The following is a 16582-nucleotide window of genomic DNA, read 5'->3' as shown; positions in this document are numbered from 1 at the left end:
AGGTGACACACGCACAAATTCTACCAGTTGCACATTTCTCCGAACCTGCTTCTCTCTCCTTTTTGCTCGTTTCCTACACACCAAGCATTGAGCCGGAACATCGTATGCTGAAAGCTTCTGCCAATGGTGGTCTTGAACTAACCACTAGATGGTTTGTGAAATGTTGACCAATTTTCACACCTTCTTTCTGGGGAACCATCAAATCTCAGCAGGAAGCTCAACTGAGATCATGAGCTCAGTAAATGGGAATCACACTCCCACTGATTTCAAATGATATTCTGAAAATCACAAATTGTATTTCCATTCCTTATCCTTATCCTATAGGCCTAATATTTTGTTTTAATAAAACGTACTCTCAAAATTGTGGAATGTTTGGAATAACATTTATATGATCAGTAACAATGGCAGTTTGCAAATTCATTTAAACATGGGAGCTATGTAATTTTTCAGAACTCATCAAAATAAGCCACAATTTTAAATCAAATTGAATGTCTGACACTCCCAAAGAAGCTGGACAGGTGGGCCTTCATGAATTCATGCCAATCGGGGTCTGGTGATGAAATTCGGACTCCAGCACCATTTTAATGCAAAATCACTGAAGTTCTGCTCAGTGTCCAATCTGCCAGTAAAACGTATTGGCATTGGTAACTCAGAGCCACTGAAGCATTTTTTAAAGGGACACTCACCTACCAATAATGGGATTACATGATCTGTGTGCCATTGTGCATTTGGATTTCCAGGAGAGTTTCCAGCTTCCAGATTACTTGTTTCTGACTTATTTTTTTGCCTTACTTGCCCTCAGTAAGCTCTATCTGCTATTATTGCCAATTTCATTTGGATGGAAGAACATGGAGAAAGAGGAGTGGCCTCAGCATCAGAAAAAGCAGCAGCTGGATCTATGAGAAGACAGCAGGTGAGAGGTTGGGACTGCCCATAGGAGGCCATACAGGGTGTACAGGCCCAAGTAATCTTCTTGGCTCTATCCAAACAGTAGTGCCTCAGGCAGCTGTGCTTCTCCAAGCCGGCTGTTGCAGACCTCTGCAGCCTCCTGCAACAGGACCTGCTGCCTGCCGGTTTTAGGTGCTTTGTCGGTGGCTCTCAAAGTCACCACCTTCTTTACTCCTGGTTCCTTCTAGTCTTCTATTGGGGCCATATCCCGCATCTCCCACTCTGCAGTACATAGCTATATTAAGCAGATTACCAATGCCTAGGGTTAACCAGTACATCACCTTCCCCATTGACCTCAGGAGTCAACACGAGAGAAATCGGGAATTTTCTGCCATGGCTGGCTTCCCTTGCACCAAGGCATTGACTGCCTACTTGTTTTCATCAGGCCGACAGAACACCAGCCAGCAGCATTCGTGAATAGGAAGGGCTACCACTCCATCTAGCTCGTCTCTGATGACAAAAAACAGCATGCACGTTTGTGCAAGGAACCCAGGTAGCTGTTGCAATGCATTTATCCTGTAACACTTAACCATCCCCCAATATTTGACCCTTACACTGTACTAGGATGGCTATTGAGGGACAAAGAACACCCCCTCCACACATAGCTCATGACATGCCTCCACAATCCCACCATGCCTGAACAAAACAGGTATAATCAATGACATGGGATCACCAGGATCATTATTAAAAAGGCCATACAACTACTAATACTAAAACTGAGCCAGTGGGCACTACATCCAGACACAAGTACCCAACAGAAAACTGTCGCATTAAGGCGAGGACGGGTTTGGTGAACCAGCAGAAAGAAGAAAGCATGACAGATTCCTTGTTGACCCATCCTAGCTTTCCATAACCACCTAACACAATGGTTTGCTTGTTGTCTACCTACCCATTTTGGCTAATAAATGGTGACAGGCTGAATTAGTGTGAGTTTCAAAAAGAAAGGTTAAAAAAATGTGGGAATGACATACTTTACTCAAAAGGGAAGATAATAAGTAATACCTGCAATTTTCATGATGGTTTTTTCAAAGCAGCAGCTGTTCTCTATTGGATGACATACGGCTTCAAACATGGCTTGAAACTCCCTATACCCCCGCAGATGCCCCTTCGAGCTTGGCTAGCCCTAAAGGTTGTGTTATGTCTTGAATAAAGAGTCAGACTAGCTACTGCAAGTCAAAGTAAGTGTGACCGTAGTCCTTTATTGCAGATCTCAGAATGCCTCTCGCCTGTGAGGTCTCCTTATTTACAGGTGCTCCTAAGGGATTGTGGGATCCCTTGGGACTCCAGGGGATAAGTCCTCTGGTGGTTAGACATGGTAATTACAGGTTTACATACATAACAACACTCCACCCAAAGTCAATAGTGCAACTATTTACAATGTGAGTCAATCTGGGGCATTCCTTTCCCTGGTTGAGAGTCTCGGTGCAAATGCTGGTTTTGGTGAGTCATTTGTTGGGCCTTCGCTGGGCTGTGCAGCTGGCCTTGCTGGACGGTTGGGGGTGGAGAGCCTTGCTGGGCTGCTGCGGGTGATGGGTTCTGCTTCGTGGTCAACCGCTGGGTCAGTTGCACTTGTGTGTGTTGTGTTGGAGGGTCAAAAAAGGTAGTCTATTGTGGATTGTTCTGGATAGTCCGTAAATCTGAGTTTGGTTTGCTCTAAGTGTTTTCTGCAGGTGAGTCCATTTGCGAGTTTGATCACAAACACTCTACTCCCCTCTTTGGCCAAAACAGTGCCAGCAATCCACGTGGGACCTTGTCCATAGTTCAACACAAATACAGGAGCATTTACTTCAATTTTGCGTGACACATTTGCGCGATTATGATATGTATTCTGTTGAAGCCGCCTGCTCTCTACCTGTTCGTGTAGATCAGGGTGGACTAATGAGAGCCTTGTCTTAAGTGCCCTTTTCATGAGCAGTTCAGCGGGAGGGACCCCGGTGAGCGAGTGGGGTCTTGTGTGGTAACTAAGCAGGACACGGGATAAGCGAGTCTGCAGTGAGCCTTCAGTTACCCTTTTCAAGCTCTGCTTGATTGTTTGAACTGCTCATTCTGCCTGACCGTTGGACGCTGGCTTAAACGGGGCAGATGTGACGTGGTTGACCTTATTGCGGGTCATGAACTCCTTGAATTCAGAACTGGTAAAGCACGGCCCATTGTCACTTACAAGGACATCAGGCAGGCCGTGCATGGCAAACATGGCCCGTAGGCTTTCAATGGTGGCAGCGGACGTGCTTGCCGACATTATCACACATTCAATCCATTTGAAGTACGCATCTACAACCAATAAAAACATTTTTCCCAAGAATGGGCCTGCATAGTTGACATGTACCCTAGACCACGGTTTGGAGGGTCAAGACCTTAAACTTAGTGGCACCTCCCTGGGTACATTGCTTAACTGGAACATGTGTGCATATAGGACTCTAAGTCTGCATCGATACCGGGTCTCCACACGTGGGATCTGGCTATCGCTTTCATCATTACAATGCCTGGGTGGGTACTGTGGAGATCACTGATGAAAGTGTCTCTGCTCTTTTTTGTCACAACTACCCGATTGCCCCATAGGAGGCATTCTGCCTGTATAGACATTTCATCTTTGCGCCGCTGGTACGGCTTTATTTCTTACTACATCTCTAACGGGACACTAGACAAACTCCTGTGGAGCACATAATTTTTTACTAGGGCCACTAAGTGGTCCTGGCTCGTCCAGGTTCTAATCTGTCGGGCGGTAACAGGTGATTGCTCACTCTCGAATGCTTCCATTACCATGACTAAATCTGTGGCTGTGCCATCTCCACCCCTGTGGTGGGCAATGGCAGCCTACTGAGAGCATCGGCACAGTTTTCTGCGTCTGGCCTGTGGCGGATGGCGTAGTTGTATGCGGACAACGTGAGTGCCCATCTCTGGATGCGGGCCGATGCATTCGTATTTATCCCTTTGCTTTCAGAAAAGAGGGATATAAGCAGCTTATGGTCAGTTTACAATTCAAATTTGAGCCCGAACAGATATTGATGCTTTTTCTTTACGCCGTAAACACATGCTAACGCTTCTTTTTCGATCATAGTGTAGGCCCTCTCAGCCTTAGACAGACTTCTGGATGCATAAGCAACCGGTTGCTATTTCCCAAATTCATTAGCTTGTTGCAATACACACCCGACCCCATATGACGATGCATCACATGCTAGTACCAAACGCTTACATGGATCATACAACACAAGCAATTTGATTGAACATAACAGCTTCCTAGCTTTTTGAAAGTCATTTTCTTGGCTTTTATCCCATACCCATTCATCTCCCTTACACAGTAGAGCGTGCAGGGGTTCTAACAATGTGCTAAGACCCGGTAAGAAGTTACCAAACTAGTTCAGGAGTCTTAGAAACGATCGCCAGCTCTGTCACGTTCTGTGGTCTCGGTGCGTTGTCGATTGCCTCCGTCAGCGAATCGGTGGGCCTGATGCCATCTGCCACGATTCTTCTCCCCAGGAACTCCACTTCAGGTGCCAGGAAAATGCACTTCGAGCGTTTTAGTCTGAGCCCCACACGATTAAGCCGACTAAGAACCTCCTCCAGGTTCTGCAGGTGCCCGACCTGTCACCAAAATGTCGTCCTGGAAGACCATGGTGCGCAGGACCGACTACAGCAAGCTTTCCATGTGCCTCTGGAATATCGCTGCGGCCAATTGAATCCCAAATGGGCATCTGTTGTAAATGAAAAGACCTTAGTGCGTGTTGATGCAGGTGAGGCCTTTCGAAGATTCCTCCAGCTCTTGCGTCACGTAGGCTGAGGTCAAGTCCAGCTTCGTGAACATTTTCCCTCCCGCCAGTGTCGTAAATAGGTCATCTGCCTTTGGTAGCGGGTATTGATCCTGCAGCGAGAAACGATTGATAGTTACTTTGTAATCACCACAGATTCTGACGGTGTCATCTCCCTTGAGGACTGGAACCATCGGACTGGCCCACTCATTGAATTCAATCAGCAGCTCGATCTCCACCCTCTCTCTCATCATGTAAGGTACAGCTCTCACCTTGTGATGGATGGGTCGCGCCCCGGAATCAAATGGATCTGCACTTTTGCTCCTTGGAACTTCCCGATGCCTGGTTCGAACAGTGAGGGGAATTTGCTTATGACCTGGGCACATGAGGTGTCGTCGACAGACGAAAGCGCTCGGACGTCATCCCAGTTGCAGCGTATCTTTCCCAGCCAGCTCCTGACGAACAACGTGGGGCCATAGCCGGTACCACCCAGAGTGGTAACTCGTGCACCGCTCCATCGTAGAAAACCTTTACAGTAGCACTGCCAATTATGGGAATCAGTTCCTTTGTGTATGTTCTGAGTTTGGTACAAATGGGAGTCAGGACTGGCCTTGAAGCCTTGTTGCACCACAACTTATCGAAAGTCTTTTTGCTCATTATGGACTGGCTTGCGCCCGTGTCCAGCTCCATGAACACTGGGAGCCCATTTAATTCAACCTTCAGCATTATCGGGGGACACTTTGTGGTAAATGTGTGCAACCCATATACCTCTGCCTCCTCGGTCTGAGGCTCTGGTTCGTCATGATCCACCGTCGATCTGTCCTCCTCTGCTACATGATGGTTTGCAGGATTAGCAGGGTTTGCACCTCGTCTGTACATGCATTGGAGGTGTCCCATTGTTCCACAGCCCTTGCAAACGTATCCTTTGAAAGAGCATGAATGGAATCGATCACCCCCGCAGCACCAACAAGGTGTTAATGGCCTTGTATTCACCACCCTTGATGGTGGAATCTGAGTCATCTGCAGATGTGCAGCTACAGGCATGTAAGTCCTGCCATATACATTTTGATTCGAAAACAACGTTACTTTGTTCACAGTACTTGCAGCAGCACTAGTGTGCTGGGAAATTTGTTTGGTATTGTCACTGGTGGAGATAAACGCCTGAGCTATCGCTGTGGCTTTACTCAAGGTTGGGGTCTCTACAGACAAAAGTTTGCGAAATATTACTTCATGGCCAATGCCAAGTACAAAGAAGTCCCTGAGCATGTGCTCCAAGTGTCCTTCAAATTCGCAATGTCCTGCAAGGTGCCTTAGCTCAGCGACATAGTTCGCCACTTCCTGGCCGTCAGCCCCCTTGTACGTGCAGAACCGATACCTCGCCATCGCTTTTCTTCGGGTTTAGATGCTCCTGGACCAGTGTGCACAACTCATCGTACGACTTGTCTGTGGGTTTTGCTGGAGCGAGCAGATTTTTCATGAGGCCATACGTTGGTGCCCCGCAAACGGTGAGGAGGATCGCCCTTCATTTGGCAGTGTTCGCTTCTCCTTCCAGCTCGTTGGCCACGAAGTATTGGTCAAGTCGTTCCACGAAGATTTCCCAATCATCTCCCTCCAAAAATTTCTCCAGGATGCCCACAGTTCTCTGCATTGTTGCATTGGGGTTCATTATCTGTATCTCGTCACCAGTTGTTATGTCTTGAATAAAGAGTCAGACCAGATACTGCAAGCTCAAAGTAAGTGTGACCGTAGTCCTTTATTACAGATCTCAGAATGCCTCTCCAGCCTGTGAGGCCTCCTTATATACAGATGCTCCCAAGGGATTGTGGGATCCCTTGGGATTCCAGGGAATAAGCCCTCTGGTGGTTAGACATGGTAATTACAGGTTTACATACATAACAGGTTGCCTGCAAAAATTCCAAGCAAAGGAGTTCCCTTTCCTCCCTTTTCCTACACATTATATTCCTGACCAGAACTGGGAGTTCCAAAAGCTGTTATTTTTATTATCAAATACCAGTTGCATCAGTTACCGTTCTAAAATCATAGACTTATCCATTGTCTTTTACACATTAAGGATTAATATCTATGTCTAACATCCGATAACGCACTAAGCTGATTCTATGCAGGACATCCTGAGTCTTATTATTGTGGCTGAGGGAAGTGACCTTTCCATTCCTGCAGCTTCCTCTCGAAGAGGTCATTCAATGCCAGCTAAACCTCCTACAAAACTTTACTGATTACAAAAATGACTGGTTGGGCATAAAAATAGAGCTTGTAGGTTCAAATTTAATAAATCTGATCCCCGCTCCTTCTCCTATTCTCACCAGTATCTGAGTGACATTCCTGTGAAGACAGCTGCCATGTACAGTTGGGAAGCAGTGTATGAGATTAGAGCTATTAGAAGGGATTACACAATTGCTTCTCGCTTTGACAGAAAGCTACTTTAATTAACGGCAAGGTTAACTAAGTGTGATGAAATCGCTATATGCATGCCAAAGCAAAGTACAAAGCTTTTGTAGAGCTACAGATAAACAAGTCATCCCCATTGCTTTAAATAAAACCCATTTAATCCTGGAGCTCTAAAGTCATTGGTTAAAAACATGTCAACTTATTAAATGTAATCTAAGGTCATATTTTTTGGAACCATATTGGAATACTTGCATTCAATGTTCCCCCTAATTTGTTTTTAGGCGCGTGGTCCCTTTAAGGGGCTGCGCGGCCCATTCACAATTTTGCACACGCTGAAAATTTAACATTAGAAAAGATAGTCTCGGGCTCACGGGACTGGCTGATAGCTGCGCAGCTTAGAGTGGAAATTGCTTGCATTTATATAGTGCCTTTAATGTAGGAAAACATCCAAGGTTCTGGGTTCAAGTCCCACTCCAGGGACTTGAGCACAAAAAATCTAGGCTTACTGTAGTACTGAGGGAGTGCTGCACAGTTAGAGGTGCCATCTTTTGGATGAGACGTTAAACCGAGACCCCATCTGCCCTCTCAAGTGCACATAAAAGATCCCATGCACTATTTCGAAGAATAGCAGGGGAGTTATCCCCAGTATCCTGGCCAATATTTATTCCTCAATCAACATAACAAAAAACAGATTATCTGGTCATTATCACATTGCTGTTTGTGGGAGCTTGCTTGTGCACAAACTGACTGCCACGTTTCCCACATTACAACAGTAACTACACTCCAAAAGGCACTTCATTGGCTGTAAAGCGCTTTGAGACGTCCGGTGGTTGTGAAACGCGCTATATAAATCCAAGTCTTTCTTTCTTTCAAGGCACTTCACAGCAGCGTAATTAGACAAAAATTGACACGGAGCCATGATTCACCATCCACAGCTGGAATGCTTCTCTATATTTAGCTACTAGGAATTGTGCAACACTGGCCCAGGATAACTAGCTTCCCTCCCTGTGCTCTTCATGTAGCAGTATGATAGAAACTGGGGGTCCCCAAATTCTATCACCATGCACATACACGGCAGCACAATGCCACCTACTTGTAAAGCAATGAACCTGGAAAGTGCCTTGTAGCTTTATTTTCCTCCTTATTGCTGAAAATAAATGACAACTTACTCAATAGTGTCTACTACCACTTATTACACTTCATCTAAAACTCAGCCCAATCGTGCCTCAGCATCTTGCAATTGCTTCCCTAACAAAAGTGGGGGAAATGGCTGCCATCTGGTAATCATTTTACCGTGTGATATTTTAAGCAAGGTTAATTAAGTAGCAGTAACCCACCGCAGGAAATTTTGATGTGGAGTAACAAGGAAAATTATTTTTAATGTCAAATGTAGAAGATAAGTTTGTATGGGATTTCCATTCGCCTGACATTGTGAGAGGAGCTATATAAATGCATGTTCTTTCTTTTCAATATTGTCTGTGCAATTGGTCAAAATCAAAATACATGAACACATTCATGCAAAGTTATACATGTACTCATTATCAGGACTTTTTATTACATTTATTGTTATTTACAAAGTGCATGTGTTTGCTGGAGTTGAATCATAAGAACTTAAGAACATAAGAAATAGAAGCAGGAGAAGGCCATACGGCCCCTCGATCCTGCTCCGCCATTTAATACAATCGTGGCTGATCCGATCATGGACTCAGGTCCACTTCCCTGCCCGCTCTCCATAACCCCTTATCCCCTTAACGTTTAAGAAACTGTCTATTTCTGTCTTAAATTTATTCAATGTCGCAGCTTACACAGCTCTCTGAAGCAGCGAATTCCACAGATCCACAACCCTCTGAGAGAAGAAATTTCTCATCTCAGTTTTAAATGGGCAGCCCCTTATTCTAAGATATTGGATCATATTGGATTGTCTTTATGCATTACTTTGTACAGGCATATGTGTATATATACAATGAATTCTTCAGACCATTCTGCATACTTAGACATTACACAATGAAGGGCAACCTGGCTATCAGTTGGCAATAGGCTGTAATTGTGCAAGTAATAAAATGCAAGAGGAGGCCATTTTTATGTTAGCATTGTCATGTATCTCACATTACTGTATATAACTGTATCCTACCATGCTATACATGACTGTAACTGGATATGACCTATAACAATAAGCATACCTTACCACCAGGGGTGCACTTGCAGGAGACACTCCATACCTGTGGTATATAAAGTGAGGTCTCAGGCAAGTGCAGCACTGGAGAGCTGGAATTAAAGGTGCAGGTCCTGAGTGACCTTGACTTCAGCATGTGTCTCGTGTAAGTCAGTACATTAGAGTCAGGACTTAACAGTGGCGATGAGTTACGGGATCACAGAATCCACAGAATGGCTACCAACAGCTCAGATGAGAAATACAATGCTGGAGACAATTGGGATGACTTTATAGAAAGGCTCCAGCAAAGCTTTGTGACCAAAGACTGGCTGGGCGACGATAAGGCAGACAAGAGAAGAGCCTATCTCTTGACCGGCTGTGGCTCGAAAACATACGCTTTAATGAAAGACCTGCTGGCACCCGAGAAACCAACAAGCAAGTCATTTGAGGAGTTGAGCACACTGGTGATCACCTGAAGCCAGCGAGCAGCCTACACATGGCCAGACACAGGTTCTACAACTACAGACGCTGTGTGGGCCAAAGCATACCCGACTTCGTGGCGGAACTTCGGAAGCTGGCTAGTTCATGTGAGTTCCCCGATGAACTAAAGAGAGAAGTACTGAGAGACTTTTTTATTGAAGGAATAGGCTACACAGGCATATTCCGAAAGCTTATAGAGACTAAGAACTTGACTCTAGAGGCAGCAGCACTGGTCGTACAGACGTTCTTGGCAGGCGAAGAAGAAACGAGGCTGATGTATACTTCGGGTACGACAACCAACGAGGCATCGGAACAAGGGGTTCACATTGTGAAACAAACCGCTACCCCCACACACAGACAAAGGCAGGAGAGCAGGCCTTCAACAGCAGACAGTGGCGCCAGAAGCCATCAAAATCAAGGGCCACATGAACGGCCGATCACACCTCATCAATTCACAATGCGAGCAATCAACAACAGATTGAGAGAAGCTCAAGGGAGATCAGCCAGACGCAGTTCATCCTTCGGAAACAATGGAAACGGTCTGTGTTGGAGATGTGGGGGAAGCCACTCAACCAGGGTGTGTCAATTTCAGCATGCCGTTTGCAGAAACTGCAACTACACAGGGTATCTAGCTCGCATGTGCAGAAAAACAGCAGCTCGGCTGGTATACGAATCGGAAGGGTCGGAAAGCGGACCAGAAGACGGTCGGAACAGTGCACAGGACGCTGAGGTACAGCGGATTAACACAATCAATGTCCACTGTTCTTACACCAAGACGCCTCCAATTATGATGAGGGTTCTACTCAACGGGATACCCGTCAACATGGAGCTGGACACGGGGGCCAGTCAATCCCTCATGAGCGTTCAACAATTTGAACAGCTGTGGCCGCACAAAAGCAACAGACCAAAACTCACAAAGATCGATACCAAACTAAGGACCTATACTAAAGAAATCATCCCTGTCCTTGGCAGTGCCATGCTCTCAGTCACACACAAAGGGATGGTGCACCGACTTTCCCTGTGGATTGTCCCCGGGGATCTCCCAGCCGTGTTGAGGAGAAGCTGGCTAGCAGAATTTAATTGGAAATGGGATGATGTTCACGCCACGTCGTCAGAGGAACGGACCTCCTGCTCAACAGTTCTAAGCCGTTTTGAACATCACTTTCAGCCAGGTGTGGGCACCTTCAAAGGGGCTAAAGTTAGAATCTACATCACACACAATGCCAGACCGGTCCATCACAAGGCTAGAGCTGTGCCTTATGTGATGAGGGAAAAGATTGAAAATGAACTGGACTGGCTTCTGCGGGAAGGCATAATTTCTCCCGTGGAATTCAGCGACTGGGCAAGCCCCATCGTCCCCGTCATGAAGCCTGATGGATCTGTGCGAATCTGTGGGGATTACAAGTCTACCATAAACAGAGTCTCCCGACAGAACCAATACCCGCTGCCCAGAGCGGAGGACCTATTTGCCACATTGGCTGGAGGAAAACCTTTCTCGAAACTTGACCTCACATCTGTGTATATGATGCAAGAACTGACCGAAGAGTCTAAAGCTGCTCACCACCATCAACACACATCGAGGCCTTTTTGTGTACAATCGATGCCCATTCGGTATCAGGTCGGCAGCTGCTCGATTCCAGCGGAACATGGAAAGTCTGCTCAAGTCCATCCCGGGAACGGTTGTGTTTCAAGATGACATACTCATCACGGGCAGGTCCACCGACTCCCATCTCCGCAATCTTGAGGAAGTACTAAGTCGATTGGATCAGGTAGGCCTAAGAGTTAAGAAATCCAAGTGTCTGTTTCTCGCGCCTGAGGTTGAATTTTTGGGCAGAAGGATTGACGCTGCTGGAATCCGCCCAACAGAATCCAAAACCGAAGCGATTCGCCTGGCACCCAGGCCCCGGAATGTCTCGGAACTGCGCGCCTTTCTCGGGCTACTCAATTACTTTGGGAACTTTATGCAGAACTTGAGCATGCTGCTGGAGCCTCTCCACGTGCTACTCAGAAAGAGGTGCGATTGGTTTTGGGGGGACGCCCAAGAACGCGCCTTCAATAAGGCACGCAACCTTCTTTGTTCCAAGAGTGTTTTAGCCTTTTTTGACCCAGGTAAAAAGTTAGTCCTTCCATGTGATGTGTCAGCGTACGGGGTCGGGTGCGTTTTACAGCACATCAATGATGCGGGTAAATTGCAGCCCGTTGCTTAAGCCTCCAGGTCACTTTCGCCGGCAGAGCGCGGGTACGGTATAGTTGAGAAGGAGGCGCTCGCGTGCGTGTACGGTGTCAAAAAGATGCACCAATACCTTTTTGGGGCCAAGTTTGCATTAGAAACTGACCACAAACCCCTCACGTCCCTACTATCGGAGTGCAAGGCAAACAACGGCAACGCCTCGGCGCGCATTCAGCGGTGGGCACTCATGCTGGCGGCTTACGACTACACGATAAGGCACAGACCAGGCACAGACAACTGTGCCGACGCGCTTAGCAGGCTACTCCTGGCGACCACAGAAGAGTCCGACGAACAGGACTGTGAGATGGTCATGGCAATCAATGCCTTTGAATCCACAGGTTCGCCAATGACGGCTCGACAAATCAGAGCCTGGACGACCAGCGACCCCACGTTATCTCTAGTTAAAAGATGCATTTTAATCGGTGACTAGGCAGAGGCTCGCGATGCCTGCCCCGAGGAGGTCAAACCCTTCCATAGGCGCATGCATGAACTCTCACTACAGGCAGACTGCCTGATGTGGGGCAGCCGAGTAGTTATGCCCCTACGAGGCAGGGAGGCGTTTGTCCTGGAGCTCCATCGCGAGCATCCGGGGATCGTCCTTATGAAGGCCATAGCCAAATCTCATGGTCTGGTGGCCTGGCATTGACGCGGACTTGGAGCTCTGCGTCCGTCAGTGCACCATTTGTGCCCAACTCAGTAATGCCCCCAGGGAGGTCCCCCTAAGCCCCTGGCCCTGGCCCACCAAACCGTGGTCGCGGGTGCACGTAGATTATGCGGGCCATTCATGGGCAAAATGTTACTCGTAGTCATTGATGCATTTTCAAAATGGATCGAGTGCACCATTTTAAACTCGAGCACCACTTCCACCACTGTGGAGAGTCTTAGAACCATGTTTGCAATGCATGGCATTCCTGACATATTGGTCAGTGATAATGGTCCATGCTTCACCAGCGCAGAATTTCACGATTTTATAGTTGACCACGGTATAAATCACGTTAAATTGGCATCTTTCAAGCCGGCCTCCAATGGCCAGGCGGAGCGAGCAGTGCAGATCATTAAACAAGGCATGCTCAGAAACCAAGGTCCCACGCTGCAGAGCCACCTGTCGCGACTGCTGCTGGCAGACAGATCTCGTCCGCATTCGTTGACTGCGGTTCCCCCCGTGCAACTATTGATGAAACGAACCTGAAAGAAATTGTTGAGGCTAAGCATCAAAAGCTAACTGAGTACCATGACCGAAATTCGAGGGAGAGGTGGAATGAGAAAGGGGACAAAGTGTTTGCGCTAAACTAATGCAGGGGTCCCAAATGGCTTGCAGGGACAGACAAAGAGGGAAACAAGCTACTGGTGGTACAAATGGACAATGGCCGCAACCGAGACTCCAGGATGGTATGTTGCCTCCCTGGTGCAAGGGTCAAGGATGTCTCGGAGCGGGTGCAGGACATTCTGAAAAGGGAGGGTGAACAGCCAGTTGTCGTGGTGCACATTGGTACCAACGATATAGGTAAAAAAAGGATGAGATCCTAAGAAATGAATTTAAGGAGCTAGGAGCTAAATTAAAAAGTAGGACCTCAAAAGTAGTAATCTCGGGATTGCTACCAGTGCCACGTGCTAGTCAGAGTAGGAATCGCAGGATAGCTCAGATGAATATGTGGCTTGAGCAGTGGTGCAGCAGGGAGGGATTCAAATTCCTGGGGCATTGGAACCGGTTCTGGGGGAGGTGGGACCAGTACAAACCGGACGATGTGCACCTAGGCAGGACCGGAACCAATGCCCTAGGGGGAGTGTTTGCTAATGCTGTTGGGGAGGAGTTAAACTAATATGGCAAGGGGATGGGAACCAATGCAGGGAGACAGAGGGAAGCAAAATGGAGACAGAAGCAAAAGACAGAAAGGTGATGAGTAAAAGGGGAGGGCAGAGAAACCCAAGGCAAAAAACATAAAGGGCCACTTGACAGCAAAATTCTAAAGGATCAATGTGTATTAAAAAGGCAAGCCTGAAGGCTCTGTGCCTCAATGCGAGGAGTATTCGGAATAAGGTGGATGAATTAACTGTGCAGATAGCAGTTAACGGATACGATGTAATTGGCATCACGGAGCCATGGCTCCAGGGTGACCAAGGCTAGGAACTCAACATCCAAGGGTATTCAACATTTAGGAAAGATAGACAGAAAGGAAAAGGAGGCGGGGTGGCGTTGCTGGTTAAAGAGGAATTAATGCAATTGTAAGGAAAGACATTAGCTTGGATGATGTGGAATCGGTATGGGTGGAGCTACAGAATACCAAAGGGCAGAAAACGCTAGTGGGAGTTGTGTCCAGACCTCCAAACAGTAGTAGTGATGTTGGGGAGGGCATCAAACAGGAAATTATGGGTGCATGCAATAAAGGCGCAGCAGTTATCATGGGTGACTTTAATATCCGTATAGATTGGGCTAACCAAACAGGAAACAATACGGTGGAGGAGGATTTCCTGGAGTGCATAAGGGATGGTTTTCTAGACAAATATGTCGAGGAACCAACTAGGGGGGAGGCCATCTTAGACTGGGTGTTGAGTAATGAGAGAGGATTCATTAGCAATCTCGTTGTGCGAGGCCCCTTGGGGAAGAGTGACCATAATATGGATGTAGAAGGAAACAGTTAATTCAGAGACCATGGTCCAGAACTTAAAGAAGGGTAACTTTGAAGGTATGAGGCGTGAATTGGCTCGGATAGATTGGCGAATGATACTTAAAGGGTTGACAGTGGATGGGCAATGGCAGACATTTAGAGACCGCATGGATGAACTACAAAAATTGTACATCCCTGTCTGGCGTAAAAATAAAAAAGGGAAGGTGGCTCAACTGTGGCTATCAAGGGAAATCAGGGATAGTATTAAAGCCAAGGAAGTGGTATACAAATTGGCCAGAAATAGCAGCGAACCCAGGGACTGGGAGAAATTTAAAACTAAGCAGAGGAGGACAAAGGGTTTAATTAGGGCAGGGAAAATAGAGTACGAGAGGAAGCTTGCAGGGAACATTTTTAAGACGGACTGCAAAAGCTTCTATAGATACGTAAAGAGAAAAAGGTTAGTAAAGACAAACATAGGTCCCCTGCAGTCAGAATTAGGGGAAGTCATAACGGGGAACAAAGAAATGGCAGACCAATTGAACAAGTACTTTGGTTCGGTATTCACTAAGGAGGACACAAACAACCTTCGGATATAAAAGGGGTCAGAGGGTCTAATAAGAAGGAGGAACTGAGGGAAATCCTTATTAGTCGGGAAATTGTGTTGGAGAAATTGATGGGATTGAAGGCCGATAAATCCCCAGGGCCTGATGGACTGCATCCCAGAGTAATTAAGGAGGTGGCCTTGGAAATAGCGGATGCATTGACAGTCATTTTCCAACATTCCATAGACTCTGGATCAGTTCCTATGGAGTGGAGGGTAGCCAATGTAACCCCACTTTTTAAAAAAGGAGGGAGAGAGAAAACAGGGAATTATAGACCGGTCAGCCTGACATCGGTAGTGGGTAAAATTATGGAATCAATTATTAAGGATGTCATAGCAGCGCATTTGGAAAGGTCCAAGTCAGCATGGATTTGTGAAAGGGAAATCATGCTTGACAAATCTTCTGGAATTTTTTGAGGATGTTTCCAGTAGAGTGGACAAGGGAGAACTAGTTGATGTGGTGTATTTGGATGTTCAGAAGGCTTTCGACAAGGTCCCACACAAGAGATTAATGCGCAAAGTTAAAGCACATGGGATTGGGGGTAGTGTGCGGACGTGGATTGAGAACTGGTTGGCAGACAGGAAGCAAAGAGTAGGAGTAAATGGGTACTTTTCAGAATGGCAGGCAGTGACTAGTGGGGTACCGCAAGGTTCTGTGCTGGGGCCCCAGCTGTTTACATTGTACATTAATGATTTAGAAGAGGGCATTAAATGTAGTATCTCCAAATTTGCGATGACACTAAGTTGGGTGGCAGTGTGAGCTGCGAGGAGGATGCTATGAGGCTGCAGAGTGACTTGGATAGGATAGGTGAGTGGGCAAATGCATGGCAGATGAAGTATAATGTGGATAAATGTGAGGTTATCCACTTTGGTGGTAAAAAGAGAGACAGACTATTATCTGAATGGTGACAGATTAGGAAAAGGGGAGGTGCAACAAGACCTGGGTGTCATGGTACATCAGTCATTGAAGGTTGGCATGCAGGTACAGCAGGCGGTTAAGGCGGCAAATGGCATGTTGGTCTTCATAGCGAGGGGATTTGAGTACAGGGGCAGGGAGGTGTTACTACAGTTGTACAGGGCCTTGGTGAGGCCACACTTGGAGTATTGTGTACAGTTTTGGTCTCCTAACTTGAGAAAGGACCTTCTTGCTATTGAGGGAGAGCAGGGAAGGTTCACCAGACTGATTCCCGGGATGGCGGGACTGACATATCAAGAAAGACTGGATCAAGTGGGCTTGTATTCACTGGCGTTCCGAGAATGAGAGGGGATCTCATCGAAACGTTTAAAATTCTGACGGGTTTAGACAGGTTAGATGCAGGAAGAATGTTCCCAATGTTGGGGAAGTCCCGAACCAGGGGTCACAGTCTAAGGATAAGGGGTAAGCCATTTAGGATCGAGATGAGGAGAAACTTC

At 46.8% G+C, this 16582-nt stretch overlaps 1 protein-coding gene across 1 annotated transcript in view; it reads right to left on the bottom strand.

Moving 5' to 3' along the window:
* acer2 (alkaline ceramidase 2) overlaps positions 1–16582 on the bottom strand; it is a 104410-nt gene that overhangs the window by 12171 nt on the left and 75657 nt on the right. The gene's annotated exons all lie outside the window — the stretch shown is intronic.

The sequence above is a fragment of the Pristiophorus japonicus genome, chromosome 1, assembly GCF_044704955.1.
Source record: "Pristiophorus japonicus isolate sPriJap1 chromosome 1, sPriJap1.hap1, whole genome shotgun sequence".
Classification (NCBI taxonomy): domain Eukaryota; kingdom Metazoa; phylum Chordata; class Chondrichthyes; family Pristiophoridae; genus Pristiophorus; species Pristiophorus japonicus.
This window is presented reverse-complemented; position numbering and strand designations above follow the sequence as displayed.